At 49.9% G+C, this 27151-nt stretch overlaps 53 non-coding genes across 53 annotated transcripts; 17 read left to right on the plus strand and 36 right to left on the minus strand.

Annotated features, from left to right (window-relative positions):
- Positions 1-761: 761 nt before the first annotated feature.
- On the minus strand, positions 762-833 carry TRNAE-UUC (transfer RNA glutamic acid (anticodon UUC)). The gene has a single exon. It is a non-coding gene; the product is annotated as a tRNA-Glu (tRNA).
- A 113-nt stretch (positions 834-946) lies between these two features.
- On the minus strand, positions 947-1018 carry TRNAE-CUC (transfer RNA glutamic acid (anticodon CUC)). Its single transcript has one exon. It is a non-coding gene; the product is annotated as a tRNA-Glu (tRNA).
- A 478-nt stretch (positions 1019-1496) lies between these two features.
- TRNAE-CUC (transfer RNA glutamic acid (anticodon CUC)) lies at positions 1497-1568 on the minus strand. The gene has a single exon. It is a non-coding gene; the product is annotated as a tRNA-Glu (tRNA).
- A 669-nt stretch (positions 1569-2237) lies between these two features.
- On the minus strand, positions 2238-2309 carry TRNAE-CUC (transfer RNA glutamic acid (anticodon CUC)). Its single transcript has one exon. It is a non-coding gene; the product is annotated as a tRNA-Glu (tRNA).
- A 109-nt stretch (positions 2310-2418) lies between these two features.
- Positions 2419-2490, minus strand: TRNAE-CUC (transfer RNA glutamic acid (anticodon CUC)). The gene has a single exon. It is a non-coding gene; the product is annotated as a tRNA-Glu (tRNA).
- Positions 2491-2601: 111 nt separating this feature from the next.
- On the minus strand, positions 2602-2673 carry TRNAE-CUC (transfer RNA glutamic acid (anticodon CUC)). Its single transcript has one exon. It is a non-coding gene; the product is annotated as a tRNA-Glu (tRNA).
- Positions 2674-2786: 113 nt separating this feature from the next.
- Positions 2787-2858, minus strand: TRNAE-CUC (transfer RNA glutamic acid (anticodon CUC)). Its single transcript has one exon. It is a non-coding gene; the product is annotated as a tRNA-Glu (tRNA).
- A 294-nt stretch (positions 2859-3152) lies between these two features.
- On the minus strand, positions 3153-3224 carry TRNAE-CUC (transfer RNA glutamic acid (anticodon CUC)). Its single transcript has one exon. It is a non-coding gene; the product is annotated as a tRNA-Glu (tRNA).
- A 111-nt stretch (positions 3225-3335) lies between these two features.
- On the minus strand, positions 3336-3407 carry TRNAE-CUC (transfer RNA glutamic acid (anticodon CUC)). The gene has a single exon. It is a non-coding gene; the product is annotated as a tRNA-Glu (tRNA).
- Positions 3408-4079: 672 nt separating this feature from the next.
- On the minus strand, positions 4080-4151 carry TRNAE-UUC (transfer RNA glutamic acid (anticodon UUC)). The gene has a single exon. It is a non-coding gene; the product is annotated as a tRNA-Glu (tRNA).
- A 666-nt stretch (positions 4152-4817) lies between these two features.
- TRNAE-UUC (transfer RNA glutamic acid (anticodon UUC)) lies at positions 4818-4889 on the minus strand. The gene has a single exon. It is a non-coding gene; the product is annotated as a tRNA-Glu (tRNA).
- Positions 4890-5183: 294 nt separating this feature from the next.
- TRNAE-CUC (transfer RNA glutamic acid (anticodon CUC)) lies at positions 5184-5255 on the minus strand. The gene has a single exon. It is a non-coding gene; the product is annotated as a tRNA-Glu (tRNA).
- A 1033-nt stretch (positions 5256-6288) lies between these two features.
- On the minus strand, positions 6289-6360 carry TRNAE-CUC (transfer RNA glutamic acid (anticodon CUC)). The gene has a single exon. It is a non-coding gene; the product is annotated as a tRNA-Glu (tRNA).
- Positions 6361-6843: 483 nt separating this feature from the next.
- Positions 6844-6915, minus strand: TRNAE-UUC (transfer RNA glutamic acid (anticodon UUC)). Its single transcript has one exon. It is a non-coding gene; the product is annotated as a tRNA-Glu (tRNA).
- A 113-nt stretch (positions 6916-7028) lies between these two features.
- Positions 7029-7100, minus strand: TRNAE-CUC (transfer RNA glutamic acid (anticodon CUC)). Its single transcript has one exon. It is a non-coding gene; the product is annotated as a tRNA-Glu (tRNA).
- A 293-nt stretch (positions 7101-7393) lies between these two features.
- Positions 7394-7465, minus strand: TRNAE-CUC (transfer RNA glutamic acid (anticodon CUC)). Its single transcript has one exon. It is a non-coding gene; the product is annotated as a tRNA-Glu (tRNA).
- Positions 7466-8316: 851 nt separating this feature from the next.
- Positions 8317-8388, minus strand: TRNAE-CUC (transfer RNA glutamic acid (anticodon CUC)). The gene has a single exon. It is a non-coding gene; the product is annotated as a tRNA-Glu (tRNA).
- Positions 8389-8687: 299 nt separating this feature from the next.
- Positions 8688-8759, minus strand: TRNAE-UUC (transfer RNA glutamic acid (anticodon UUC)). The gene has a single exon. It is a non-coding gene; the product is annotated as a tRNA-Glu (tRNA).
- A 294-nt stretch (positions 8760-9053) lies between these two features.
- TRNAE-CUC (transfer RNA glutamic acid (anticodon CUC)) lies at positions 9054-9125 on the minus strand. The gene has a single exon. It is a non-coding gene; the product is annotated as a tRNA-Glu (tRNA).
- Positions 9126-10158: 1033 nt separating this feature from the next.
- TRNAE-CUC (transfer RNA glutamic acid (anticodon CUC)) lies at positions 10159-10230 on the minus strand. Its single transcript has one exon. It is a non-coding gene; the product is annotated as a tRNA-Glu (tRNA).
- A 483-nt stretch (positions 10231-10713) lies between these two features.
- Positions 10714-10785, minus strand: TRNAE-UUC (transfer RNA glutamic acid (anticodon UUC)). Its single transcript has one exon. It is a non-coding gene; the product is annotated as a tRNA-Glu (tRNA).
- Positions 10786-10898: 113 nt separating this feature from the next.
- Positions 10899-10970, minus strand: TRNAE-CUC (transfer RNA glutamic acid (anticodon CUC)). Its single transcript has one exon. It is a non-coding gene; the product is annotated as a tRNA-Glu (tRNA).
- A 110-nt stretch (positions 10971-11080) lies between these two features.
- Positions 11081-11152, minus strand: TRNAE-CUC (transfer RNA glutamic acid (anticodon CUC)). Its single transcript has one exon. It is a non-coding gene; the product is annotated as a tRNA-Glu (tRNA).
- Positions 11153-12185: 1033 nt separating this feature from the next.
- TRNAE-CUC (transfer RNA glutamic acid (anticodon CUC)) lies at positions 12186-12257 on the minus strand. Its single transcript has one exon. It is a non-coding gene; the product is annotated as a tRNA-Glu (tRNA).
- Positions 12258-12740: 483 nt separating this feature from the next.
- On the minus strand, positions 12741-12812 carry TRNAE-UUC (transfer RNA glutamic acid (anticodon UUC)). The gene has a single exon. It is a non-coding gene; the product is annotated as a tRNA-Glu (tRNA).
- A 113-nt stretch (positions 12813-12925) lies between these two features.
- TRNAE-CUC (transfer RNA glutamic acid (anticodon CUC)) lies at positions 12926-12997 on the minus strand. Its single transcript has one exon. It is a non-coding gene; the product is annotated as a tRNA-Glu (tRNA).
- A 110-nt stretch (positions 12998-13107) lies between these two features.
- Positions 13108-13179, minus strand: TRNAE-CUC (transfer RNA glutamic acid (anticodon CUC)). The gene has a single exon. It is a non-coding gene; the product is annotated as a tRNA-Glu (tRNA).
- A 1772-nt stretch (positions 13180-14951) lies between these two features.
- Positions 14952-15023, minus strand: TRNAE-CUC (transfer RNA glutamic acid (anticodon CUC)). Its single transcript has one exon. It is a non-coding gene; the product is annotated as a tRNA-Glu (tRNA).
- Positions 15024-15322: 299 nt separating this feature from the next.
- TRNAE-UUC (transfer RNA glutamic acid (anticodon UUC)) lies at positions 15323-15394 on the minus strand. Its single transcript has one exon. It is a non-coding gene; the product is annotated as a tRNA-Glu (tRNA).
- A 294-nt stretch (positions 15395-15688) lies between these two features.
- Positions 15689-15760, minus strand: TRNAE-CUC (transfer RNA glutamic acid (anticodon CUC)). The gene has a single exon. It is a non-coding gene; the product is annotated as a tRNA-Glu (tRNA).
- Positions 15761-16793: 1033 nt separating this feature from the next.
- On the minus strand, positions 16794-16865 carry TRNAE-CUC (transfer RNA glutamic acid (anticodon CUC)). The gene has a single exon. It is a non-coding gene; the product is annotated as a tRNA-Glu (tRNA).
- Positions 16866-17348: 483 nt separating this feature from the next.
- TRNAE-UUC (transfer RNA glutamic acid (anticodon UUC)) lies at positions 17349-17420 on the minus strand. The gene has a single exon. It is a non-coding gene; the product is annotated as a tRNA-Glu (tRNA).
- A 113-nt stretch (positions 17421-17533) lies between these two features.
- TRNAE-CUC (transfer RNA glutamic acid (anticodon CUC)) lies at positions 17534-17605 on the minus strand. The gene has a single exon. It is a non-coding gene; the product is annotated as a tRNA-Glu (tRNA).
- A 110-nt stretch (positions 17606-17715) lies between these two features.
- TRNAE-CUC (transfer RNA glutamic acid (anticodon CUC)) lies at positions 17716-17787 on the minus strand. Its single transcript has one exon. It is a non-coding gene; the product is annotated as a tRNA-Glu (tRNA).
- Positions 17788-18820: 1033 nt separating this feature from the next.
- On the minus strand, positions 18821-18892 carry TRNAE-CUC (transfer RNA glutamic acid (anticodon CUC)). Its single transcript has one exon. It is a non-coding gene; the product is annotated as a tRNA-Glu (tRNA).
- Positions 18893-19184: 292 nt separating this feature from the next.
- On the minus strand, positions 19185-19256 carry TRNAE-UUC (transfer RNA glutamic acid (anticodon UUC)). Its single transcript has one exon. It is a non-coding gene; the product is annotated as a tRNA-Glu (tRNA).
- An 861-nt stretch (positions 19257-20117) lies between these two features.
- On the plus strand, positions 20118-20189 carry TRNAE-CUC (transfer RNA glutamic acid (anticodon CUC)). Its single transcript has one exon. It is a non-coding gene; the product is annotated as a tRNA-Glu (tRNA).
- Positions 20190-20299: 110 nt separating this feature from the next.
- On the plus strand, positions 20300-20371 carry TRNAE-CUC (transfer RNA glutamic acid (anticodon CUC)). Its single transcript has one exon. It is a non-coding gene; the product is annotated as a tRNA-Glu (tRNA).
- Positions 20372-20484: 113 nt separating this feature from the next.
- On the plus strand, positions 20485-20556 carry TRNAE-UUC (transfer RNA glutamic acid (anticodon UUC)). Its single transcript has one exon. It is a non-coding gene; the product is annotated as a tRNA-Glu (tRNA).
- A 667-nt stretch (positions 20557-21223) lies between these two features.
- On the plus strand, positions 21224-21295 carry TRNAE-CUC (transfer RNA glutamic acid (anticodon CUC)). The gene has a single exon. It is a non-coding gene; the product is annotated as a tRNA-Glu (tRNA).
- Positions 21296-21408: 113 nt separating this feature from the next.
- TRNAE-UUC (transfer RNA glutamic acid (anticodon UUC)) lies at positions 21409-21480 on the plus strand. The gene has a single exon. It is a non-coding gene; the product is annotated as a tRNA-Glu (tRNA).
- A 300-nt stretch (positions 21481-21780) lies between these two features.
- On the plus strand, positions 21781-21854 carry TRNAE-UUC (transfer RNA glutamic acid (anticodon UUC)). Its single transcript has one exon. It is a non-coding gene; the product is annotated as a tRNA-Glu (tRNA).
- A 482-nt stretch (positions 21855-22336) lies between these two features.
- Positions 22337-22408, plus strand: TRNAE-CUC (transfer RNA glutamic acid (anticodon CUC)). The gene has a single exon. It is a non-coding gene; the product is annotated as a tRNA-Glu (tRNA).
- A 294-nt stretch (positions 22409-22702) lies between these two features.
- Positions 22703-22774, plus strand: TRNAE-UUC (transfer RNA glutamic acid (anticodon UUC)). The gene has a single exon. It is a non-coding gene; the product is annotated as a tRNA-Glu (tRNA).
- Positions 22775-23249: 475 nt separating this feature from the next.
- Positions 23250-23321, plus strand: TRNAE-CUC (transfer RNA glutamic acid (anticodon CUC)). The gene has a single exon. It is a non-coding gene; the product is annotated as a tRNA-Glu (tRNA).
- Positions 23322-23431: 110 nt separating this feature from the next.
- Positions 23432-23503, plus strand: TRNAE-CUC (transfer RNA glutamic acid (anticodon CUC)). The gene has a single exon. It is a non-coding gene; the product is annotated as a tRNA-Glu (tRNA).
- Positions 23504-23616: 113 nt separating this feature from the next.
- Positions 23617-23688, plus strand: TRNAE-UUC (transfer RNA glutamic acid (anticodon UUC)). The gene has a single exon. It is a non-coding gene; the product is annotated as a tRNA-Glu (tRNA).
- Positions 23689-24539: 851 nt separating this feature from the next.
- Positions 24540-24611, plus strand: TRNAE-CUC (transfer RNA glutamic acid (anticodon CUC)). Its single transcript has one exon. It is a non-coding gene; the product is annotated as a tRNA-Glu (tRNA).
- A 110-nt stretch (positions 24612-24721) lies between these two features.
- TRNAE-UUC (transfer RNA glutamic acid (anticodon UUC)) lies at positions 24722-24793 on the plus strand. The gene has a single exon. It is a non-coding gene; the product is annotated as a tRNA-Glu (tRNA).
- A 671-nt stretch (positions 24794-25464) lies between these two features.
- On the plus strand, positions 25465-25536 carry TRNAE-CUC (transfer RNA glutamic acid (anticodon CUC)). The gene has a single exon. It is a non-coding gene; the product is annotated as a tRNA-Glu (tRNA).
- Positions 25537-25646: 110 nt separating this feature from the next.
- Positions 25647-25718, plus strand: TRNAE-UUC (transfer RNA glutamic acid (anticodon UUC)). The gene has a single exon. It is a non-coding gene; the product is annotated as a tRNA-Glu (tRNA).
- An 848-nt stretch (positions 25719-26566) lies between these two features.
- Positions 26567-26638, plus strand: TRNAE-UUC (transfer RNA glutamic acid (anticodon UUC)). The gene has a single exon. It is a non-coding gene; the product is annotated as a tRNA-Glu (tRNA).
- A 295-nt stretch (positions 26639-26933) lies between these two features.
- On the plus strand, positions 26934-27005 carry TRNAE-CUC (transfer RNA glutamic acid (anticodon CUC)). The gene has a single exon. It is a non-coding gene; the product is annotated as a tRNA-Glu (tRNA).
- The last annotated feature ends 146 nt before the right edge of the window (positions 27006-27151 follow it).

Genomic DNA, 27151 nt, shown 5'->3' on the forward strand with positions numbered 1-27151 from the left:
GATAATAGCAGATAAAAATACTTCCGACACCGGGAATTGTACCCGGGCATCCTGGGTGAGACCCAGGTGTCCAAGCCACTAGACCATGCCAGAGAACGTAGAGGGACGGAGCGATCGCTTAGCCATTCGGCCAACAGGGTGAAACTATTCAAGTTACATACCGTGCGCAAATTGGAGACTTGATGACAGCAGATAAAAGAAAATACTTCCGACACCGGCAATCGAATCCAGGCCTCCTGGGTGAGAGCTAGGTATCCTAGCCACTAGACCATGCCGGAGAACGGAGAGGGACTGAGCGATCGCTTAGCCATTCGGCCAACAGGGTAAAAGTATTGAAGTTATATAGTATGCGCAAATTGGAGACTTGATGATAGCAGATAAAAAAATACTTCCGATACCGGGAATCGCACGCGGGCCTCCTGGGTGAGAGCCAGGTATCCAAGCCACTAGACCATGCCGGAGAACGGAGAGGGACAGAGCAATCGATTAGCCATTCGGCCAACAGGGTAAAAGTATTGAAGTTATATAGCATGCGCAAATTGGAGACTTGATGATAGCAGATGAAAAAATACTTCCGACACCGAGAATCGGACGCGGGCCTCCTGGGTGAGAGCGCCATAGGTATCCTAGACACTAGACCATGCTGTAGAACGGAGAGGGACGGAGCGATCGCTTAGCAATTCGGCCAACAGGGTAAAACTATTGAAGTTGCATAGCGTGCGCAAATTGGAGACTTGATGACAGCAGATAAAAGAAAATACTTCCGACACCGGGAATCGAACCCGGGCCTCCTGGGTGAAAGCCAGGTATCTTAGCCACTAGACCATGCTAGAGAACGGAGAGGGACGGAGCGATCGCTTAGCGATTCGGCCAACAGGGTAAAAGTATTGAAGTTACATAGCGTGCGCAAATTGGAGACTTGACGACAGCAGATAAAAGAAAATACTTCCGACACTGGGAGTCGAACCCGGGCCTCCTGGGTGAGAGCCAGGTATCCTAGCCACTAGACCATGCCGGAGAACGGAGAGGGACGGAGCGATCACTTAGCCATTTGGCCAACAGGGTAAAAGTATTGAAGTTACTTAGCGTGCGTAAATTGGATACTTGATATTAGCAGATAAAATATACTTCCGACACCGGGAATCATACCCGGGCCTCCTGGGTGAGAGCCAGGTGTCCAAGCCACTAGACCGTGTCAGAGAACGGAGAGGGACGGAGCGATCGCTTAGCCATTCGGCCAACAGGGTGAAACTATTCAAGGTACATACCGTGCGCAAATTGGAGACTTGATGACAGCAGATAAAAGAATACTTTCGACACCAAGAATCGAACCAGGGTCTCCTGGGTGAGAGCCAGATATCCTAGCCACTAGACCACGCCAGAGAACGGAGAGGGACGGAGCGATCGCTTAGATATTCGGCCAACAGGGTAAAAGTATTGAAGTAACAAAGCATGCGCAAATTGGAGGCTTGAATACAGCAGGTAAAAGAAAATACTTCCGACACCGGGAATCGAATCCAGGCCTCCTGGGTGAGAGCTAGGTATCCTAGCCACTAGACCATGCCGGAGAACGGAGAGGGACTGAGCGATCGCTTTGCCATTCGGCCAACAGGGTTAAAGTATTGAAGTTATATAGTATGCGCAAATTGGAGACTTGATGATAGCAGGTAAAAAAATACTTCCGACACCGGGAATCGCACGCGGGCCTCCTGGGTGAGAGCGCCATAGGTATCCTAGACACTAGATCATGCTGTAGAACGGAGAGGGACGGAGCGATCGCTTAGTCATTCGGCCAACAGGGTAAAACTATTGAAGTTACATAGCGTGCGCAAATTGGAGACTTGATGACAGCAGATAAAAGAAAATACTTCCGACACCGGGAATCGCAACCGGGCTTCCTGGAGGAGAGCCAGGTATCCTAGACACTAGACCATGCGGGAGAACGGAGAGGGACGGAGAGATCGCTAAGCCATTCGGCCAACAGGGTAAAACTATATAAGTTACATACCGTGCGCAAATTGAAGACTTGATGACAGCAGATAAAAGAAAATACTTCCGACACCGCAAATCAAACCCGGGCCTCCTGATGAGAGCCAGGTATCCTAGCCACTAGACCATGCCGGAGAACGGAGAGGGACGGAGCGATCGCTTAGCGATTCGGCCAACAGGGTAAAAGTATTGAAGTTACATAGCGTGCGCAAATTGGAGACTTGATGATAGCAGATAAAGGAAAATACTTCCGACACCGGGAATCGAACCCGGGCCTCCTGGGTGAGAGCCAGGTATCCTAGCCACTAGACCATGCCGGAGAACGGAGAGGGACGGAGCGATCGCTTAGCCATTTGGCCAACAGGGTAAAAGTATTGAAGTTACATAGCGTGCGTAAATTGGATACTTATAATAGCTGATAAAAAATACTTCCGACACCGGGAATCGTACCCGGGCCACCTGGGTGAGAGCCAGGTATCCAAGCCACTAGACCATGCCAGAGAACGGAGAGGGACGGAGCGATCGCTTAGCCATTCGGCCAATAGGGTGAAACTATTCAAGTTACATACCGTGCGCAAATTGGAGACTTGATGACAGCAGATAAAAAAAAACTTCCGACACCAAGAATCGAACCAGGGTCTCCTGGGTGAGAGCCAGATATCCTAGCCACTAGACCACGCCGGAGAACGGAGAAGGACGGAGCGATCGCTTAGATATTCGGCCAACAGGGTAAAAGTATTGAAGTTACAAACCATGCGCAAATTGGAGGCTTGAAGACAGCAGATAAAAGAAAATACTTCCGACACCGGGAATCGAATCCAGGCCTCCTGGGTGAGAGCTAGGTATCCTAGCCACTAGACCATGCCGGAGAACGGAGAGGGACTGAGCGATCGCTTAGCCATTCGGCCAACAGGGTAAAAGTATTGAAGTTATATCGTATGCGCAAATTGGAGACTTGATGATAGCAGATGAAAAAATACTTCCGACACCGGGAATCGAAACCGGGCCTCCTGGGTGAGAGCAAGGTATCCTTGACAATAGACCATCATGTAGAACAGAGAGGGAAGGAGCGATCGCTTAGCTATTCGGTACAGGGTAAAACTATTGAAGTTACATAGCGTGCGCAAATTAGAGACTTGATGACAGCAGATAAAAGAAAATACTTCCGACACCGGGAATCGAAACCGGGCCTCCTGGGTGAGAGCCAGGTGTCCAAGCCACTAGACCATGCCAGAGAACGGAGAGGGACGGAGCGATCGCTTAGCCATTCGGCCAACAGGGTGAAACTATTCAAGTTATATAGCATGCGCAAATTGGAGACTTGATGATAGCAGATAAAAAAATACTTCCGACACCGGGAATCGTACCCGGGCCTCCTGGGTGAGAGCCAGGTATCCAAGCCACTAGACCATGCCAGAGAACGGAGAGGTGCGGAGCGATCGCTTAGCCATTCGGCCAACAGGGTGAAACTATTCAAGTTATATAGCATGCGCAAATTGGAGACTTGATGATAGCAGATAAAAAAATACTTCCGACACCGGGAATCGGACGCGGGCCTCCTGGGTGAGGGCGCCATAGGTATCCTAGACACTAGACCATGCTGTAGAACGGAGAGGGACGGAGCGATCGCTTAGCCATTCGGTCAACAGGGTAAAACTATTGAAGTTACATAGCGTGCGCAAATTGGAGACTTGATGACAGCAGATAAAAGAAAATACTTCCGACACCGGGAATCGAAACCGGGCCTCCTGGGTGAGAGCAAGGTATCCTTGACAATAGACCATGCTGTAGAACAGAGAGGGACGGAGCGATCGCTTAGCTATTCGGTCAACAGGGAAAAACTATTGAAGTTACATAGCGTGCGCAAATTGGAGACTTGATGATAGCAGATGAAAAAATACTTTCGACACCGGGAATCGGACGCGGGCCTCCTGGGTGAGAGCGCCATAGGTATCCTAGACACTAGACCATGCTGTAGAACGGAGAGGGACGGAGCGATCGCTTAGCCATTCGGCCAACAGGGTAAAACCATTGAAGGTTCATAGCGTGCGCAAATTGGAGACTTGATGACAGCAGATAAAAGAAAATTCTTCCGATACCGGGAATCGAACCCGGGCCTCTTGGGTGAAAGCCAGGTATCCTAGCCACTAGACCACGCCGGAGACGGAGAGGAACGGAGCGATCGCTTAGATATTCGGCCAACAGGGTAAAAGTATTGAAGTTACAAAGCATGCGCAAATCGGAGGCTTCAAGACAGCAGATAAAAGAAAATACTTCTGACACCGGGAATCGAATCCAGGCCTCCTGGGTGAGAGCTAGGTATCCTAGCCACTAGACCATGCCGGAGAACGGAGAGGGACTGAGCGATCGCTTAGCCATTCGGCCAACAGGGTAAAAGTATTGAAGTTATATAGTATGCGCAAATTGGAGACTTGATGATAGCAGATAAAAAATACTTCCGACACCGGGAATCGCACGCGGGCCTCCTGGGCTAGAGCCAGGTATCCAAGCCACTAGACCATGCTGGAGAACGGAAAGGGACAGAGCGATCGCTTAGCCATTCGGCCAACAGGGTAAAAGTATTGAAGTTATATAGCATGCGCAAATTGGAGACTTGATGATAGCAGATGAAAAAATACTTCCGACACCGCGAATCGGACGCGGGCCTCCTGGGTGAGAGCGCCATAGGTATCCTAGACACTAGATCATGCTGTAGAATGGAGAGGGACAGAGCGATCGCTTAGCCATTCGGCCAACAGGGTAAAACTATTGAAGTTACATAGCGTGCGCAAATTGGAGACTTGATGACAGCAGATAAAAGAAAATACTTCCGACACCGGGAATCGAACCCGGGCCTCCTGGGTGAAAGCCAGGTATCCTAGCCACTAGACCGTGCCGGAGAACGGAAAAGAACGGAGCGATCGCTTAGCCATTCGGCCAACAAGGTAGAAGGAAGATACATAGCGTGCGCAATTTGGAGACTTGATGATAGCTGATAAAATAAAATACTCCCGACCCCAGGAATCGCAACCGGGCTTCCTGGGTGAGAGCCAGGTATCCTAGACACTAGACCATGCCGGAGAATGGAAAGGGACGGAGAGATCGCTTAGCCATTCGGCCAACAGGGTAAAACTATTGAAGTTACATACCTTGCGCAAATTGGAGACTTGATGACAGCAGATAAAAGAAAAAACTTCTGGCACCGGGAATCGTACCCGGGCCTGCTGGGTGAGAGCCAGGTATCCTAGCCACTAGACCATGCCAGAGATTTGAGAGGGACGGAGCGATCGCTTAGCCATTCGGCCAACAGGGTAAAACTATTGAAGATACATAGCCTGCGCAAATTGAAGACTTTATGACAGCAGCTAAAAGAAAATACTTCCGACACCGCAAATCGAACCCGGGCCTCCTGATGAGAGCCAGGTATCCAAGCCACTAGACCGTGCCAGAGAACGGAGAGGGACGGAGCGATCGCTTAGCCATTCGGCCAACAGGGTGAAACTATTAAAGTTACATACCGTGCGCAAATTGGAGACTTGATGACAGCAGATAAAAAAATACTTCCGACACCAAGAATCGAACCAGGGTGTCCTGGGTGAGAGCCAGATATACTAGCCACTAGACCACGCCGGAGAACGGAGAAGGACGGAGCGATCGCTTAGATATTCGGCCAACAGGATAAAAGGATTGAAGTTACAAAGCATGCGCAAATTGGAGGCTTGAAGACAGCAAATGAAAGAAAATACTTCCCACACCGGGAATCGAATCCAGGCCTCCTGGGTGAAAGCTAGGTATCCTAGCCACGAGACCATGCCGGAGAACGGAGAGGGACTGAGCGATCGCTTAGCCATTCGGCCAACAGGGTAAAAGTATTGAAGTTATATGGTATGCGCCAATTGGAGACTTGATGATAGCAGATAAAATACTTCCGACACCGGGAATCGCACGCGGGCCTCCTGGGTGAGAGCGCCGTAAGTATCTTAGACACTAGACCATGCTGTAGAATGGAGAGGGACGGAGCGATCGCTTAGCCATTCGGCCAACAGGGTAAAACTATTGAAGATACATAGCGTGCGCAAATTGAAGACTTGATGACAGCAGCTAAAAGAAAATACTTCCGACACCGCAAATCGAACCCGGGCCTCCTGATGAGAGCCAGGTATCCTAGCCACTAGACCATGCCAGAGAACGTAGAGGGACGGAGCGATCCCTTAGCCATTCGGCCAACAGGGTGAAACTATTCAAGTTACATACCGTGCGCAAATGGGATACTTGATGACAGCAGATAAAAGAAAATACTTCCGACACCGGGAATTGAATCCAGGCCTCCTGGGTGAGAGCTAGGTATCCTAGCCACTAGACCATGCCGGAGAACGGAGAGGGACTGAGCGATCGCTTAGCCATTCGGCCAACAGGGTAAAAGTATTGAAGTTATATAGTATGCGCAAATTGGAAACTTGATGATAGCAGATAAAAAAATACTTCCGATACCGGGAATCGCACGCAGGCCTCCTGGGTGAGAGCCAGGTATCCAAGCCACTAGACCATGCTGGAGAACGGAGAGGGACAGAGCGAACGCTTAGCCATTCGGCCAACAGGGTAAAAGTATTGAAGTTATATTGCATGCGCAAACTGGAGACTTGATGATAGCAGATGAAAAAATACTTCCGACACCGGGAATCGGACGCGGGCCTCCTGGGTGAGAGCGCCATAGGTATCCTAGACACTAGACCATGCTGTAGAACGGAGAGGGATGGAGCGATCGCTTAGCCATTCGGCCAACAGGGTAAAACTATTAAAGTTACATAGCGTGCGCAAATGGGAGACTTGGTGACAGCAGATAAAAGAAAATATTTCCGACACCGGGAATCGAACCCGGGCCTCCTGGGTGAAAGCCAGGTATCCTAGCCACTAGACCATGCCGGAGAACGGAGAGGGACGGAGCGATCGCTTAGCGATTCGGCCAACAGGGTAAAAGTATTGAAATTACATAGCGTGCGCAAATTGGACACTTGATGATAGCAGATAAAAGAAAATACTTCCGACACCGGGAATCGAACCCGGGCCTCCTGAGTGAGAGCCAGGTATCCTAGCCACTAGACCATGCCGGAGAACGGAGAGGGACGGAGCGATCACTTAGCCATTTGGCCAACAGGGTAAAAGTATTGAAGTTACATAGCGTGCGTAAATTGGATACTTGATAATAGCAGATAAAAAATACTTCCGACACCGGGAATCGTACCCGGGCCTCCTGGGTGAGAGCCAGGTGTCCAAGCCACTAGACCGTGCCAAAGAACGGAGAGGGACGGAGCGATCGCTTAGCCATTCGGCCAACAGGGTGAAACTATTCAAGTTACATACCGCGCGCAAATTGGAGACTTGATGACAGCAGATAAAAGAATACTTCCGACACCAAGAATCGAACCAGGGTCTCCTGGGTGAGAGCCAGATATCCTAGCCACTAGACCACGCCGGAGAACGGAGAGGGACGGAGCGATTGCTTAGATATTCGGCCAACAGGGTAAAAAATTGAAGTTACAAAGCATGCGCAAATTGGAGGCTTGAAGACAGCAGATAAAAGAAAATACTTCCGACAACGGGAATCGAATCCAGGCCTCCTGGGTGAGAGCTAGGTATCCTAGCCACTAGACCATGCCGGAGAACGGAGAGGGACTGAGCGATCGCTTTACCATTCGGCCAACAGGGTAAAAGTATTGAAGTTATATTGTATGCGCAAATTGGAGACTTGATGATAGCAGGTAAAAAAATACTTCCGACACCGGGAATCGCACGCGGGCCTCCTGGGTGAGAGCCAGGTATCCAAGCCACTAGACCATGCCGGAGAACGGAGAGGGACAGAGCGATCGCTTAGCCATTCGGCCAACAGCGTAAAAGTATTGAAGTTATATAGCATGCGCAAATTGGAGACTTGATGATAGCAGATGAAAAAATACTTCCGACACCGGGAATTGGACGCGGGCCTCCTGGGTGAGAGCGCCATAGGTATCCTAGACACTAGACCATGCTGTAGAACGGAGAGGGACGGAGCGATCGCTTAGCCATTCGGCCAACAGGGTAAAACTATTGAAGTTACATAGCGTGCGCAAATTGGAGACTTGATGACAGCAGATAAAAGAAAATACTTCCGACACCGGGAATCGAACCCGGGCCTGCTGGGTGAAAGCCAGGTATCCTAGCCACGAGACCACGCCGGAGACGGAGATGAACGGAGCGATCGCTTAGATATTCGGCCAAAAGGGTAAAAGTATTGAAGTTACAAAGCATGCGCAAATCGGAGGCTTGAAGACAGCAGATAAAAGAAAATACTTCCGACACCGGGAATCGAATCCAGGCCTCCTGGGTGAGAGCTAGGTATCCTAGCCACTAGACCATGCCGGAGAACGGAGAGGGACTGAGCGATCGCTTAGCCATTCGGCCAACAGGGTAAAAGTATTGAAGTTATATAGTATGCGCAAATTGGAGACTTGATGATAGCAGATAAAAAATACTTCCGACACCGGGAATCGCACGCGGGCCTCCTGGGTGAGAGCGCCATAGGTATCCTAGACACTAGATCATGCTGTAGAATGGAGAGGGACAGAGCGATCGCTTAGCCATTCGGCCAACAGGGTAAAACTATTGAAGTTACATAGCGTGCGCAAATTGGAGACTTGATGACAGCAGATAAAAGAAAATACTTCCGACACCGGGAATCGAACCCGGGCCTCCTGGGTGAAAGCCAGGTATCCTAGCCACTAGACCGTGCCGGAGAACGGAAAAGAACGGAGCGATCGCTTAGCCATTCGGCCAACAAGGTAGAAGGAAGATACATAGCGTGCGCAATTTGGAGACTTGATGATAGCTGATAAAATAAAATACTCCCGACCCCAGGAATCGCAACCGGGCTTCCTGGGTGAGAGCCAGGTATCCTAGACACTAGACCATGCCGGAGAATGGAAAGGGACGGAGAGATCGCTTAGCCATTTGGCCAACAGGGTAAAACTATTGAAGTTACATACCTTGCGCAAATTGGAGACTTGATGACAGCAGATAAAAGAAAAAACTTCTGGCACCGGGAATCGTACCCGGGCCTGCTGGGTGAGAGCCAGGTATCCTAGCCACTAGACCATGCCAGAGATTTGAGAGGGACGGAGCGATCGCTTAGCCATTCGGCCAACAGGGTAAAACTATTGAAGATACATAGCCTGCGCAAATTGAAGACTTTATGACAGCAGCTAAAAGAAAATACTTCCGACACCGCAAATCGAACCCGGGCCTCCTGATGAGAGCCAGGTATCCAAGCCACTAGACCGTGCCAGAGAACGGAGAGGGACGGAGCGATCGCTTAGCCATTCGGCCAACAGGGTGAAACTATTAAAGTTACATACCGTGCGCAAATTGGAGACTTGATGACAGCAGATAAAAAAATACTTCCGACACCAAGAATCGAACCAGGGTGTCCTGGGTGAGAGCCAGATATACTAGCCACTAGACCACGCCGGAGAACGGAGAAGGACGGAGCGATCGCTTAGATATTCGGCCAACAGGATAAAAGGATTGAAGTTACAAAGCATGCGCAAATTGGAGGCTTGAAGACAGCAAATGAAAGAAAATACTTCCCACACCGGGAATCGAATCCAGGCCTCCTGGGTGAAAGCTAGGTATCCTAGCCACGAGACCATGCCGGAGAACGGAGAGGGACTGAGCGATCGCTTAGCCATTCGGCCAACAGGGTAAAAGTATTGAAGTTATATGGTATGCGCAAATTGGAGACTTGATGATAGCAGATAAAATACTTCCGACACCGGGAATCGCACGCGGGCCTCCTGGGTGAGAGCGCCGTAAGTATCTTAGACACTAGACCATGCTGTAGAATGGAGAGGGACGGAGCGATCGCTTAGCCATTCGGCCAACAGGGTAAAACTATTGAAGATACATAGCGTGCGCAAATTGAAGACTTGATGACAGCAGCTAAAAGAAAATACTTCCGACACCGCAAATCGAACCCGGGCCTCCTGATGAGAGCCAGGTATCCTAGCCACTAGACCATGCCAGAGAACGTAGAGGGACGGAGCGATCCCTTAGCCATTCGGCCAACAGGGTGAAACTATTCAAGTTACATACCGTGCGCAAATGGGATACTTGATGACAGCAGATAAAAGAAAATACTTCCGACACCGGGAATTGAATCCAGGCCTCCTGGGTGAGAGCTAGGTATCCTAGCCACTAGACCATGCCGGAGAACGGAGAGGGACTGAGCGATCGCTTAGCCATTCGGCCAACAGGGTAAAAGTATTGAAGTTATATAGTATGCGCAAATTGGAAACTTGATGATAGCAGATAAAAAAATACTTCCGATACCGGGAATCGCACGCAGGCCTCCTGGGTGAGAGCCAGGTATCCAAGCCACTAGACCATGCTGGAGAACGGAGAGGGACAGAGCGAACGCTTAGCCATTCGGCCAACAGGGTAAAAGTATTGAAGTTATATTGCATGCGCAAACTGGAGACTTGATGATAGCAGATGAAAAAATACTTCCGACACCGGGAATCGGACGCGGGCCTCCTGGGTGAGAGCGCCATAGGTATCCTAGACACTAGACCATGCTGTAGAACGGAGAGGGATGGAGCGATCGCTTAGCCATTCGGCCAACAGGGTAAAACTATTAAAGTTACATAGCGTGCGCAAATGGGAGACTTGGTGACAGCAGATAAAAGAAAATATTTCCGACACCAGGAATCGAACCCGGGCCTCCTGGGTGAAAGCCAGGTATCCTAGCCACTAGACCATGCCGGAGAACGGAGAGGGACGGAGCGATCGCTTAGCGATTCGGCCAACAGGGTAAAAGTATTGAAATTACATAGCGTGCGCAAATTGGACACTTGATGATAGCAGATAAAAGAAAATACTTCCGACACCGGGAATCGAACCCGGGCCTCCTGAGTGAGAGCCAGGTATCCTAGCCACTAGACCATGCCGGAGAACGGAGAGGGACGGAGCGATCACTTAGCCATTTGGCCAACAGGGTAAAAGTATTGAAGTTACATAGCGTGCGTAAATTGGATACTTGATAATAGCAGATAAAAAATACTTCCGACACCGGGAATCGTACCCGGGCCTCCTGGGTGAGAGCCAGGTGTCCAAGCCACTAGACCATGCCAAAGAACGGAGAGGGACGGAGCGATCGCTTAGCCATTCGGCCAACAGGGTGAAACTATTCAAGTTACATACCGCGCGCAAATTGGAGACTTGATGACAGCAGATAAAAGAATACTTCCGACACCAAGAATCGAACCAGGGTCTCCTGGGTGAGAGCCAGATATCCTAGCCACTACACCACGCCGGAGAACGGAGAGGGACGGAGCGATTGCTTAGATATTCGGCCAACAGGGTAAAAAATTGAAGTTACAAAGCATGCGCAAATTGGAGGCTTGAAGACAGCAGATAAAAGAAAATACTTCCGACAACGGGAATCGAATCCAGGCCTCCTGGGTGAGAGCTAGGTATCCTAGCCCTAGACCATGCCGGAGAACGGAGAGGGACTGAGCGATCGCTTTACCATTCGGCCAACAGGGTAAAAGTATTGAAGTTATATTGTATGCGCAAATTGGAGACTTGATGATAGCAGGTAAAAAAATACTTCCGACACCGGGAATCGCACGCGGGCCTCCTGGGTGAGAGCCAGGTATCCAAGCCACTAGACCATGCCGGAGAACGGAGAGGGACAGAGCGATCGCTTAGCCATTCGACCAACAGCGTAAAAGTATTGAAGTTATATAGCATGCGCAAATTGGAGACTTGATGATAGCAGATGAAAAAATACTTCCGACACCGGGAATTGGACGCGGGCCTCCTGGGTGAGAGCGCCATAGGTATCCTAGACACTAGACCATGCTGTAGAACGGAGAGGGACGGAGCGATCGCTTAGCCATTCGGCCAACAGGGTAAAACTATTGAAGTTACATAGCGTGCGCAAATTGGAGACTTGATGACAGCAGATAAAAGAAAATACTTCCGACACCGGGAATCGAACCCGGGCCTGCTGGGTGAAAGCCAGGTATCCTAGCCACGAGACCACGCCGGAGACGGAGATGAACGGAGCGATCGCTTAGATATTCGGCCAAAAGGGTAAAAGTATTGAAGTTACAAAGCATGCGCAAATCGGAGGCTTGAAGACAGCAGATAAAAGAAAATACTTCCGACACCGGGAATCGAATCCAGGCCTCCTGGGTGAGAGCTAGGTATCCTAGCCACTAGACCATGCCGGAGAACGGAGAGGGACTGAGCGATCGCTTAGCCATTCGGCCAACAGGGTAAAAGTATTGAAGTTATATAGTATGCGCAAATTGGAAACTTGATGATAGCAGATAAAAAAATACTTCCGATACCGGGAATCGCACGCAGGCCTCCTGGGTGAGAGCCAGGTATCCAAGCCACTAGACCATGCTGGAGAACGGAGAGGGACAGAGCGAACGCTTAGCCATTCGGCCAACAGGGTAAAAGTATTGAAGTTATATTGCATGCGCAAACTGGAGACTTGATGATAGCAGATGAAAAAATACTTCCGACACCGGGAATCGGACGCGGGCCTCCTGGGTGAGAGCGCCATAGGTATCCTAGACACTAGACCATGCTGTAGAACGGAGAGGGATGGAGCGATCGCTTAGCCATTCGGCCAACAGGGTAAAACTATTAAAGTTACATAGCGTGCGCAAATGGGAGACTTGGTGACAGCAGATAAAAGAAAATATTTCCGACACCAGGAATCGAACCCGGGCCTCCTGGGTGAAAGCCAGGTATCCTAGCCACTAGACCATGCCGGAGAACGGAGAGGGACGGAGCGATCGCTTAGCGATTCGGCCAACAGGGTAAAAGTATTGAAATTACATAGCGTGCGCAAATTGGACACTTGATGATAGCAGATAAAAGAAAATACTTCCGACACCGGGAATCGAACCCGGGCCTCCTGAGTGAGAGCCAGGTATCCTAGCCACTAGACCATGCCGGAGAACGGAGAGGGACGGAGCGATCACTTAGCCATTTGGCCAACAGGGTAAAAGTATTGAAGTTACATAGCGTGCGTAAATTGGATACTTGATAATAGCAGATAAAAAATACTTCCGACACCGGGAATCGTACCCGGGCCTCCTGGGTGAGAGCCAGGTGTCCAAGCCACTAGACCATGCCAAAGAACGGAGAGGGACGGAGCGATCGCTTAGCCATTCGGCCAACAGGGTGAAACTATTCAAGTTACATACCGCGCGCAAATTGGAGACTTGATGACAGCAGATAAAAGAATACTTCCGACACCAAGAATCGAACCAGGGTCTCCTGGGTGAGAGCCAGATATCCTAGCCACTACACCACGCCGGAGAACGGAGAGGGACGGAGCGATTGCTTAGATATTCGGCCAACAGGGTAAAAAATTGAAGTTACAAAGCATGCGCAAATTGGAGGCTTGAAGACAGCAGATAAAAGAAAATACTTCCGACAACGGGAATCGAATCCAGGCCTCCTGGGTGAGAGCTAGGTATCCTAGCCCTAGACCATGCCGGAGAACGGAGAGGGACTGAGCGATCGCTTTACCATTCGGCCAACAGGGTAAAAGTATTGAAGTTATATTGTATGCGCAAATTGGAGACTTGATGATAGCAGGTAAAAAAATACTTCCGACACCGGGAATCGCACGCGGGCCTCCTGGGTGAGAGCCAGGTATCCAAGCCACTAGACCATGCCGGAGAACGGAGAGGGACAGAGCGATCGCTTAGCCATTCGACCAACAGCGTAAAAGTATTGAAGTTATATAGCATGCGCAAATTGGAGACTTGATGATAGCAGATGAAAAAATACTTCCGACACCGGGAATTGGACGCGGGCCTCCTGGGTGAGAGCGCCATAGGTATCCTAGACACTAGACCATGCTGTAGAACGGAGAGGGACGGAGCGATCGCTTAGCCATTCGGCCAACAGGGTAAAACTATTGAAGTTACATAGCGTGCGCAAATTGGAGACTTGATGACAGCAGATAAAAGAAAATACTTCCGACACCGGGAATCGAACCCGGGCCTGCTGGGTGAAAGCCAGGTATCCTAGCCACGAGACCACGCCGGAGACGGAGATGAACGGAGCGATCGCTTAGATATTCGGCCAAAAGGGTAAAAGTATTGAAGTTACAAAGCATGCGCAAATTGGAGGCTTGAAGACAGCAGATAAAAGAAAATACTTCCGACAACGGGAATCGAATCCAGGCCTCCTGGGTGAGAGCTAGGTATCCTAGCCACTAGACCATGCCGGAGAACGGAGAGGGACTGAGCGATCGCTTTACCATTCGGCCAACAGGGTAAAAGTATTGAAGTTATATTGTATGCGCAAATTGGAGACTTGATGATAGCAGGTAAAAAAATACTTCCGACACCGGGAATCGCACGCGGGCCTCCTGGGTGAGAGCCAGGTATCCAAGCCACTAGACCATGCCGGAGAACGGAGAGGGACAGAGCGATCGCTTAGCCATTCGGCCAACAGCGTAAAAGTATTGAAGTTATATAGCATGCGCAAATTGGAGACTTGATGATAGCAGATGAAAAAATACTTCCGACACCGGGAATTGGACGCGGGCCTCCTGGGTGAGAGCGCCATAGGTATCCTAGACACTAGACCATGCTGTAGAACGGAGAGGGACGGAGCGATCGCTTAGCCATTCGGCCAACAGGGTAAAACTATTGAAGTTACATAGCGTGCGCAAATTGGAGACTTGATGACAGCAGATAAAAGAAAATACTTCCGACACCGGGAATCGAACCCGGGCCTGCTGGGTGAAAGCCAGGTATCCTAGCCACGAGACCACGCCGGAGACGGAGATGAACGGAGCGATCGCTTAGATATTCGGCCAAAAGGGTAAAAGTATTGAAGTTACAAAGCATGCGCAAATCGGAGGCTTGAAGACAGCAGATAAAAGAAAATACTTCCGACACCGGGAATCGAATCCAGGCCTCCTGGGTGAGAGCTAGGTATCCTAGCCACTAGACCATGCCGGAGAACGGAGAGGGACTGAGCGATCGCTTAGCCATTCGGCCAACAGGGTAAAAGTATTGAAGTTATATAGTATGCGCAAATTGGAGACTTGATGATAGCAGATAAAAAATACTTCCGACACCGGGAATCGCACGCGGGCCTCCTGGGTGAGAGCGCCATAGGTATCCTAGACACTAGATCATGCTGTAGAATGGAGAGGGACAGAGCGATCGCTTAGCCATTCGGCCAACAGGGTAAAACTATTGAAGTTACATAGCGTGCGCAAATTGGAGACTTGATGACAGCAGATAAAAGAAAATACTTCCGACACCGGGAATCGAACCCGGGCCTCCTGGGTGAAAGCCAGGTATCCTAGCCACTAGACCGTGCCGGAGAACGGAAAAGAACGGAGCGATCGCTTAGCCATTCGGCCAACAAGGTAGAAGGAAGATACATAGCGTGCGCAATTTGGAGACTTGATGATAGCTGATAAAATAAAATACTCCCGACCCCAGGAATCGCAACCGGGCTTCCTGGGTGAGAGCCAGGTATCCTAGACACTAGACCATGCCGGAGAATGGAAAGGGACGGAGAGATCGCTTAGCCATTTGGCCAACAGGGTAAAACTATTGAAGTTACATACCTTGCGCAAATTGGAGACTTGATGACAGCAGATAAAAGAAAAAACTTCTGGCACCGGGAATCGTACCCGGGCCTGCTGGGTGAGAGCCAGGTATCCTAGCCACTAGACCATGCCAGAGATTTGAGAGGGACGGAGCGATCGCTTAGCCATTCGGCCAACAGGGTAAAACTATTGAAGATACATAGCCTGCGCAAATTGAAGACTTTATGACAGCAGCTAAAAGAAAATACTTCCGACACCGCAAATCGAACCCGGGCCTCCTGATGAGAGCCAGGTATCCAAGCCACTAGACCGTGCCAGAGAACGGAGAGGGACGGAGCGATCGCTTAGCCATTCGGCCAACAGGGTGAAACTATTAAAGTTACATACCGTGCGCAAATTGGAGACTTGATGACAGCAGATAAAAAAATACTTCCGACACCAAGAATCGAACCAGGGTGTCCTGGGTGAGAGCCAGATATACTAGCCACTAGACCACGCCGGAGAACGGAGAAGGACGGAGCGATCGCTTAGATATTCGGCCAACAGGATAAAAGGATTGAAGTTACAAAGCATGCGCAAATTGGAGGCTTGAAGACAGCAAATGAAAGAAAATACTTCCCACACCGGGAATCGAATCCAGGCCTCCTGGGTGAAAGCTAGGTATCCTAGCCACGAGACCATGCCGGAGAACGGAGAGGGACTGAGCGATCGCTTAGCCATTCGGCCAACAGGGTAAAAGTATTGAAGTTATATGGTATGCGCAAATTGGAGACTTGATGATAGCAGATAAAATACTTCCGACACCGGGAATCGCACGCGGGCCTCCTGGGTGAGAGCGCCGTAAGTATCTTAGACACTAGACCATGCTGTAGAATGGAGAGGGACGGAGCGATCGCTTAGCCATTCGGCCAACAGGGTAAAACTATTGAAGATACATAGCGTGCGCAAATTGAAGACTTGATGACAGCAGCTAAAAGAAAATACTTCCGACACCGCAAATCGAACCCGGGCCTCCTGATGAGAGCCAGGTATCCTAGCCACTAGACCATGCCAGAGAACGTAGAGGGACGGAGCGATCCCTTAGCCATTCGGCCAACAGGGTGAAACTATTCAAGTTACATACCGTGCGCAAATGGGATACTTGATGACAGCAGATAAAAGAAAATACTTCCGACACCGGGAATTGAATCCAGGCCTCCTGGGTGAGAGCTAGGTATCCTAGCCACTAGACCATGCCGGAGAACGGAGAGGGACTGAGCGATCGCTTAGCCATTCGGCCAACAGGGTAAAAGTATTGAAGTTATATAGTATGCGCAAATTGGAAACTTGATGATAGCAGATAAAAAAATACTTCCGATACCGGGAATCGCACGCAGGCCTCCTGGGTGAGAGCCAGGTATCCAAGCCACTAGACCATGCTGGAGAACGGAGAGGGACAGAGCGAACGCTTAGCCATTCGGCCAACAGGGTAAAAGTATTGAAGTTATATTGCATGCGCAAACTGGAGACTTGATGATAGCAGATGAAAAAATACTTCCGACACCGGGAATCGGACGCGGGCCTCCTGGGTGAGAGCGCCATAGGTATCCTAGACACTAGACCATGCTGTAGAACGGAGAGGGATGGAGCGATCGCTTAGCCATTCGGCCAACAGGGTAAAACTATTAAAGTTACATAGCGTGCGCAAATGGGAGACTTGGTGACAGCAGATAAAAGAAAATATTTCCGACACCAGGAATCGAACCCGGGCCTCCTGGGTGAAAGCCAGGTATCCTAGCCACTAGACCATGCCGGAGAACGGAGAGGGACGGAGCGATCGCTTAGCGATTCGGCCAACAGGGTAAAAGTATTGAAATTACATAGCGTGCGCAAATTGGACACTTGATGATAGCAGATAAAAGAAAATACTTCCGACACCGGGAATCGAACCCGGGCCTCCTGAGTGAGAGCCAGGTATCCTAGCCACTAGACCATGCCGGAGAACGGAGAGGGACGGAGCGATCACTTAGCCATTTGGCCAACAGGGTAAAAGTATTGAAGTTACATAGCGTGCGTAAATTGGATACTTGATAATAGCAGATAAAAAATACTTCCGACACCGGGAATCGTACCCGGGCCTCCTGGGTGAGAGCCAGGTGTCCAAGCCACTAGACCATGCCAAAGAACGGAGAGGGACGGAGCGATCGCTTAGCCATTCGGCCAACAGGGTGAAACTATTCAAGTTACATACCGCGCGCAAATTGGAGACTTGATGACAGCAGATAAAAGAATACTTCCGACACCAAGAATCGAACCAGGGTCTCCTGGGTGAGAGCCAGATATCCTAGCCACTACACCACGCCGGAGAACGGAGAGGGACGGAGCGATTGCTTAGATATTCGGCCAACAGGGTAAAAAATTGAAGTTACAAAGCATGCGCAAATTGGAGGCTTGAAGACAGCAGATAAAAGAAAATACTTCCGACAACGGGAATCGAATCCAGGCCTCCTGGGTGAGAGCTAGGTATCCTAGCCCTAGACCATGCCGGAGAACGGAGAGGGACTGAGCGATCGCTTTACCATTCGGCCAACAGGGTAAAAGTATTGAAGTTATATTGTATGCGCAAATTGGAGACTTGATGATAGCAGGTAAAAAAATACTTCCGACACCGGGAATCGCACGCGGGCCTCCTGGGTGAGAGCCAGGTATCCAAGCCACTAGACCATGCCGGAGAACGGAGAGGGACAGAGCGATCGCTTAGCCATTCGACCAACAGCGTAAAAGTATTGAAGTTATATAGCATGCGCAAATTGGAGACTTGATGATAGCAGATGAAAAAATACTTCCGACACCGGGAATTGGACGCGGGCCTCCTGGGTGAGAGCGCCATAGGTATCCTAGACACTAGACCATGCTGTAGAACGGAGAGGGACGGAGCGATCGCTTAGCCATTCGGCCAACAGGGTAAAACTATTGAAGTTACATAGCGTGCGCAAATTGGAGACTTGATGACAGCAGATAAAAGAAAATACTTCCGACACCGGGAATCGAACCCGGGCCTGCTGGGTGAAAGCCAGGTATCCTAGCCACGAGACCACGCCGGAGACGGAGATGAACGGAGCGATCGCTTAGATATTCGGCCAAAAGGGTAAAAGTATTGAAGTTACAAAGCATGCGCAAATCGGAGGCTTGAAGACAGCAGATAAAAGAAAATACTTCCGACACCGGGAATCGAATCCAGGCCTCCTGGGTGAGAGCTAGGTATCCTAGCCACTAGACCATGCCGGAGAACGGAGAGGGACTGAGCGATCGCTTAGCCATTCGGCCAACAGGGTAAAAGTATTGAAGTTATATAGTATGCGCAAATTGGAGACTTGATGATAGCAGATAAAAATACTTCCGACACCGGGAATCGCACGCGGGCCTCCTGGGCTAGAGCCAGGTATCCAAGCCACTAGACCATGCTGGAGAACGGAGAGGGACAGAGCGATCGCTTAGCCATTCGGCCAACAGGGTAAAAGTATTGAAGTTATATAGCATGCGCAAATTGGAGACTTGATTATAGCAGATGAAAAAATACTTCCGACACCGGGAATCGAATCCGGGCCTCCTGGGTGAAAGCCAGGTATCCTAGCCACTAGACCATGCCGGAGAACGGAGAAGGACGGAGCGATCGCTTAGCCATTCGGCCAACAAGGTAGAAGTATTGAAGATACATAGTGTGCGCAATTTGGAGACTTGATGATAGCTGATAAAATAAAATACTCCCGACCCAAGGAATCGCAACCGGGCTTCCTGGGTGAGAGCCAGGTATCCTAGACACTAGACCATGCCGGAGAATGGAGAGGGACGGAGAGATCGCTTAGCCATTCGGCCAACAGGGTAAAACTATTGAAGTTACATACCGTGCACAAATTGGAGACTTGATGACAGCAGATAAAAGAAAAACTTCTGACACCTGGAATCGTACCCGGGCCTGCTGGGTGAGATCCAGGTATCCTAGCCACTAGACCATGCCAGAGATTTGAGAGGGACGGAGCGATCGCTTAGCCATTCGGCCAACAGGGTAAAACTATTGAAGATACATAGCGTGCGCAAATTGAAGACTTGATGACAGCAGCTAAAAGAAAATACTTCCGACACCGCAAATCGAACCCGGGCCTCCTGATGAGAGCCAGGTATCCTAGCCACTAGACCATGCCGGAGAACGGAGAGGGACGGAGCGATCGCTTAGCGATTCGGCCAACAGGGTAAAAGTATTGAAGTTACAAACTTCAATACTTTTACCCTGTTGGCCGAATGGCTAAGCGATCGCTCAGTCCCTCTCCGTTCTCCAGCAGGGTCTAGTGGCTATGATACCTAGCTCTCACCCAGGAGGCCTGGATTCGATTCCCGGTGTCGGAAGTATTTTTATCTGCTATTATCAAGTATCCAATTTACGCACGCTATGTACCTTGAATAGTTTCACCCTGTTGGCCGAATGGCTAAGCGATCGCTTCGTCCCTCTCCGTTCTCTGGCATGGTCTAGTGGCTTGGACACCTGGCTCTCACCCAGGAGGCCCGGGTACGATTCCCGGTGTCGGAAGCATTTTTTATCTGCTATTATCAAGTATCCAATTTACGCACGCTATGTAACTTCAATACTTTTACCCTGTTGGCCAAATGGCTAAGTAATCGCTCCGTCCCTCTCCGTTTTCAGGCATGGTCTAGTGGCTAGGATACCTGGCTCTCACCCAGGAGGCCGGGGTTCGATTCCCGGTGTCGGAAGTATTTTCTTTTATCTGCTATCATCAAGTCTCCAATTTGCGCACGCTATGTGACTTCAATACTTTTACCCTGTTGGCCGAATCGCTAAGCGATCGCTCCGTCCCTCTCCGTTCTCCGGCATGGTCTAGTGGCTAGGATACCTGGCTTTCACCCAAGAGGCCCGGGTTTGATTCCCGGTGTCGGAAATATTTTCTTTTATCAGCTGTCATCAAGTCTCCAATTAGCGCACGCTATGTAACTTCAATAGTTTTACCCTGTTGGCCGAATGGCTAAGTGATCGCTCCGTCCCTCTCCGTTCTACAGCATGGTCTAGTGTCTAGGATACCTATGGCGCTCTCACCCAGGAGGCCCGCGTCCGATTCCCGGTGTCGGAAGTATTTTTTCATCTGCTATCATCAAGTCTCCAATTTGCGCATGCTATATAACTTCAATACTTTTACCCTGTTGGCCGAATGGCTAAGCGATCGCTCTGTCCCTCTCCGTTCTCCGGCATGGTCTAGCGGCTTGGATACCTGGCTCTCACCCAGGAGGCCTGGATTCGATTCCCGGTGTGGGAAGTATTTTCTTTTATCTGCTGTTTTCAAGCCTCCAATTTGCGCATGCTTTGTAACTTCAATACTTTTACCCTGTTGGCCGAATATCTAAGCGATCGCTCCGTCCCTCTCCGTTCTCCGGCGTGGTCTAGTGGCTAGGATACCTAGCTCTCACCCAGGAGGCCTGGATTCGATTCCCGGTGTCGGAAGTATTTTTTATCTGCTATTATCAAGTATCCAATTTACGCACGCTATGTAACTTCAATACTTTTACCCTGTTGGCCAAATGGCTAAGCGATCGCTCCGTCCCTCTCCGTTCTCCGGCATGGTCTAGTGGCTAGGATACCTGGCTCTCACCCAGGAGGCCCGGGTACGATTCCCGGTGTCGGAAGTATTTTCTTTTATCTGCTGTCTTCAAGCCTCCAATTTGCGCATGCTTTGTAACTTCAATACTTTTACCCTGTTGGCCGAATATCTAAGCGATCGCTCCGTCCGTCTCCGTTCTCCGGCGTGGTCTAGTGGCTAGGATACCTGGCTTTCACCCAGGAGGCCCGGGTTTGATTCCCGGTGTCAGAAGTATTTTCTTTTATCTGCTGTCATCAAGTCTCCAATTTGCGCACGCTATGTAACTTCAATAGTTTTACCCTGTTGGCCGAATGGCTAAGCGATCGCTCCGTCCCTCTCCGTTCTACAGCATGGTCTAGTGTCTAGGATACCTATGGCGCTCTCACCCAGGAGGCCCGGGTTCGATTCCCGGTGTCGGAAGTATTTTCTTTTATCTGCTATCATCAAGTCTCCAATTTGCGCACGCTAAGTAACTTCAATACTTTTACCCTGTTGACCGAATCGCTAAGCGATCGCTCCGTCCCTCTCCGTTCTTCGGCATGGTCTAGTGGCTAGGATACCTGGCTTTCACCCAGGAGGCCCGGGTTCGATTCCCGGTGTCAGAAGTATTTTCTTTTATCTGATGTCATCAAGTCTCCAATTTGCGCACGCTATGTAACTTCAATAGTTTTACCCTGTTGGCCGAATGGCTAAGCGATCGCTCCGTCCCTCTCCGTTCTACAGCATGGTCTAGTGTCTAGGATACCTATGGCGCTCTCACCCAGGAGGCCCGCGTCCGATTCCCGGTGTCGAAAGTATTTTTTCATCTGCTATCATCAAGTCTCCAATTTGCGCGTGCTATATAACTTCAATACTTTTACCCTGTTGGCCGAATGGCTAAGCGATCGCTCTGTCCCTCTCCGTTTTCCGGCATGGTCTAGTGGCTTGGATACCTGGCTCTCACCCAGGAGGCCCGCGTGCGATTCCCGGTATCGGAAGTATTTTTTATCTGCTATCATCAAGTCTCCAATTTGCGCATACTATATAACTTCAATACTTTTACCCTGTTGGCCGAATGGCTAAGCGATCGCTCAGTCCCTCTCCGTTCTCCGGCATGGTCTAGTGGCTAGGATACCTAGCTCTCACCCAGGAGGCCTGGATTCGATTCCCGGTGTCGGAAGTATTTTTTATCTGCTATTATCAAGTATCCAATTTACGCACGCTATGTAACTTCAATACTTTTACCCTGTTGGCCGAATGGCTAAGCGATCTCTCCGTCCCTCTCCGTTCTCCGGCATGGTCTAGTGTCTAGGATGCCTGGCTCTCACCCAGGAAGCCCGGTTGCGATTCCTGGGGTCGGAAGTATTTTTTTTATCAGCTATCATCAAGTCTGCAAATTGCGCACGCTATGTATCTTCAATACTTCTACCTTGTTGGCCGAATGGCTAAGCGATCGCTCCGTCCTTCTCCGTTCTCCAGCATGGTCTAGTGGCTAGGATACCTGGCTTTCACCCAGGAGACCCTGGTTCGATTCTTGGTGTCGGAAGTATTCTTTTATCTGCTGTCATCAAGTCTCCAATTTGCGCACGGTATGTCTCTTGAATAGTTTCTCCCTGTTCGCCGAATGGCTAAGCGATCGCTCTGTCCCTCTCCGTTCTCCGGCATGGTTTAGTGGCTTGGATACCTGGCTCTCACCCAGGAGGCCTGCTTGCGATTCCCGGTATCGGAAGTATTTTTTATCTGCTATCATCAAGTCTCCAATTTGCGCATACTATATAACTTCAATACTTTTACCCTGTTGGCCGAATGGCTAAGCGATCGCTCAGTCCCTCTCCGTTCTCCGGCAGGGTCTAGTGGCTAGGATACCTAGCTCTTACCCAGAAGGCCTGGATTCGATTCCCGGTGTCGGAAGTATTTTTTATCTGCTATTATCAAGTATCCAATTTACGCACGCTATGTAACTTGAATAGTTTCACCCTGTTGGCCGAATGGCTAAGCGATCGCTCCGTCCCTCTCCGTTCTCTGGCATGGTCTAGTGGCTTGGACACCTGGCTCTCACCCAGGAGGCCCGGGTACGATTCCCGGTGTCGGAAGCATTTTTTATCTGCTATTATCAAGTATCTAATTTACGCACGCTATGTAACTTCAATACTTTTACCCTGTTGGCCAAATGGCTAAGTGATCGCTCCGTCCCTCTCCGTTCTCCGGCATGGTCTAGTGGCTAGGATACCTGGCTCTCACCCAGGAGGCCGGGGTTCGATTCCCGGTGTCGGAAGTATTTTCTTTTATCTGCTATCATCAAGTCTCCAATTTGCGCACGCTATGTGACTTCAATACTTTTACCCTGTTGGCCGAATCGCTAAGCGATCGCTCCGTCCCTCTCCGTTCTCCGGCATGGTCTAGTGGCTAGGATACCTGGCTTTCACCCAAGAGGCCCGGGTTTGATTCCCGGTGTCGGAAATATTTTCTTTTATCAGCTGTCATCAAGTCTCCAATTAGCGCACGCTATGTAACTTCAATAGTTTTACCCTGTTGGCCGAATGGCTAAGTGATCGCTCCGTCCCTCTCCGTTCTACAGCATGGTCTAGTGTCTAGGATACCTATGGCGCTCTCACCCAGGAGGCCCGCGTCCGATTCCCGGTGTCGGAAGTATTTTTTCATCTGCTATCATCAAGTCTCCAATTTGCGCATGCTATATAACTTCAATACTTTTACCCTGTTGGCCGAATGGCTAAGCGATCGCTCTGTCCCTCTCCGTTCTCCGGCATGGTCTAGCGGCTTGGATACCTGGCTCTCACCCAGGAGGCCTGGATTCGATTCCCGGTGTGGGAAGTATTTTCTTTTATCTGCTGTTTTCAAGCCTCCAATTTGCGCATGCTTTGTAACTTCAATACTTTTACCCTGTTGGCCGAATATCTAAGCGATCGCTCCGTCCCTCTCCGTTCTCCGGCGTGGTCTAGTGGCTAGGATACCTAGCTCTCACCCAGGAGGCCTGGATTCGATTCCCGGTGTCGGAAGTATTTTTTATCTGCTATTATCAAGTATCCAATTTACGCACGCTATGTAACTTCAATACTTTTACCCTGTTGGCCAAATGGCTAAGCGATCGCTCTGTCCCTCTCCGTTCTCCGGCATGGTCTAGTGGCTTGGATACCTGGCTCTCACCCAGGAGGCCCGCGTGCGATTCCCGGTATCGGAAGTATTTTTTTTATCTGCTGTCATCAAGTCTCCAATTTGCGCACGGTATGTAACTTGAATAGTTTCACCCTGTTGGCCGAATGGCTAAGCGATCGCTCCGTCCCTCTACGTTCTCTGGCATGGCCTAGTGGCTTGGACACCTGGCTCTCACCCAGGAGGCCCGGGTACGATTCCCGGTGTCGGAAGTATTTTTTATCTGCTATTATCAAGTATCCAATTTACGCACGCTATGTAACTTCAATACTTTTACCCTGTTGGCCAAATGGCTAAGCAATCGCTCCGTCCTTCTCCGTTCTCCGGCATGGTCTAGTGGCTAGGATACCTGGCTTTCACCCAGGAGGACCGCGTTCGATTCTCGGTGTCGGAAGTATTTTCTTTTATCTGCTGTCATCAAGTCTCCAATTTGCGCACGCTATGTAACTTCAATAGTTTTACCCTGTTGGCCGAATGGCTAAGCGATCGCTCCGTCCCTCCGTTTTACAGCATGATCTAGTGTCTAGGATACCTATGGCGCTCTCACCCAGGAGGCCTGCGTCTGATTCCCGGTGTCGGAAGTATTTTTTCATCTGCTATTATCAAGTCTCCAATTTGCGCATGCTATATAACTTCAATAGTTTTACCCTGTTGGCCGAATGGCTAAGCGATCGCTCCGTCCCTCTCCGTTCTACAGCATGGTCTAGTGCCTAGGATACCTATGGCGCTCTCACCCAGGAGGCCCGCGTCCGATTCCCGGTGTCGGAAGTATTTTTTCATCTGCTATCATCAAGTCTCCAATTCGCGCATGCTATATAACTTCAATACTTTTACCCTGTTGGCCGAATGGCTAAGCGATCGCTCTGTCCCTCTCCGTTCTCCGGCTTGGTCTAGTGGCTTGGATACCTGGCTCTCACCCAGGAGGCCCGCGTGCGATTCCCGGTATCGGAAGTATTTTTTTTTTATCTGCTGTCATCAAGTCTCCAATTTGCGCACGGTATGTAACTTGAATAGTTTCACCCTGTTGGCCGAATGGCTAAGCGATCGCTCCGTCCCTCTACGTTCTCTGGCATGGTCTAGTGGCTTGGACACCTGGCTCTCACCCAGGAGGCCCGGGTACGATTCCCGGTGTCGGAAGTATTTTTTATCTGCTATTATCAAGTATCCAATTTACGCACGCTATGTAACTTCAATACTTTTACCCTGTTGGCCAAATGGCTAAGCAATCGCTCCGTCCTTCTCCGTTCTCCGGCATGGTCTAGTGGCTAGGATACCGGGCTTTCACCCAGGAGGACCGGGTTCGATTCTCGGTGTCGGAAGTATTTTCTTTTATCTGCTGTCATCAAGTCTCCAATTTGAGCACGCTATGTAACTTCAATAGTTTTACCCTGTTGGCCGAATGGCTAAGCGATCGCTCCGTCCCTCCGTTCTACAGCATGATCTAGTGTCTAGGATACCTATGGCGCTCTCACCCAGGAGGCATGCATCTGATTCCCGGTGTCGGAAGTATTTTTCATCTGCTATTATCAAGTCTCCAATTTGCGCATGCTATATAACTTCAATACTTTTACGCTGTTGGCCGAATGGCTAAGCAATCGCTCTGTCCCTCTCCGTTCTCCGGCATGGTCTAGTGGCTTGGATACTTGGCTCTCACCCAGGAGGCCTGGATTCGATTCCCGGTGTGGGAAGTATTTTCTTTTATCTGCTGTTTTCAAGCCTCCAATTTGCGCATGCTTTGTAACTTCAATACTTTTACCCTGTTGGCCGAATATCTAAGCGATCGCTCCGTCCCTCTCCGTTCTCCGGCGTGGTCTAGTGGCTAGGATATCTGGCTCTCACCCAGGAGAACCTGGTTCGATTCTCGGTGTCGGAAGTATTCTTTTATCTGCTGTCATCAAGTCTCCAATTTGCGCACGGTATGTAACTTCAAGTTTTACCCTGTTGGCCGAATGGCTAAGCGATCTCTCCGTTCCTCTCCGTTCTCCGGCATGGTCTAGTGTCTAGGATACCTGGCCCTCACCCAGGAAGCCCGGTTGCGATTCCTGGGGTCGGGAGTATTTTTTTTTATCAGCTATCATCAAGTCTCCAAATTGCGCACGCTATGTATCTTCAATACTTCTACCTTGTTGGCCGAATGGCTAAGCGATCGCTCCGTCCTTCTCCGTTCTCCGGCATGGTCTAGTGGCTAGGATACCTGGCTTTCACCCAGGAGGCCCTGGTTCGATTCCCGTTGTCGGAAGTATTTTCTTTTATCTGCTGTCTTCAAGCCTACAATTTGCGCATGCTTTGTAACTTCAATACTTTTACCCTGTTGGCTGAATGGCTAAGCGATCGCTCTGTCCCTCTCCGTTCTCTGGCATGGTCTAGTGGCTTGGACACCTGGCTCTCACCCAGGAGGCCCGGTTACGATTCCCGGTGTCGGAAGTATTTTTTATCTGCTATTATCAAGTATCCAATTTACGCACGCTATGTAACTTCAATACTTTTACCCTGTTGGCCAAATGGCTAAGTGATCGCTCCGTCCCTCTCTGTTCTCCGGCATGGTCTAGTGGCTAGGATACCTGGCTCTCACCCAGGAGGCCCGGGTTCGATTCCCGGTGTCGGAAGTATTTTCTTTTATCTGCTATCATCAAGTCTCCGATTTGCGCACGCTATGTAACTTCAATACTTTTACCCTGTTGGCCGAATCGCTAAGCGATCGCTCCGTCCCTCTCCGTTCTCTGGCATGGTCTAGTGGCTAGGATACCTGGCT

Source organism: Rhipicephalus microplus, chromosome 3 (assembly GCF_043290135.1).
Source record: "Rhipicephalus microplus isolate Deutch F79 chromosome 3, USDA_Rmic, whole genome shotgun sequence".
NCBI classification, from domain to species: Eukaryota; Metazoa; Arthropoda; class Arachnida; order Ixodida; family Ixodidae; genus Rhipicephalus; species Rhipicephalus microplus.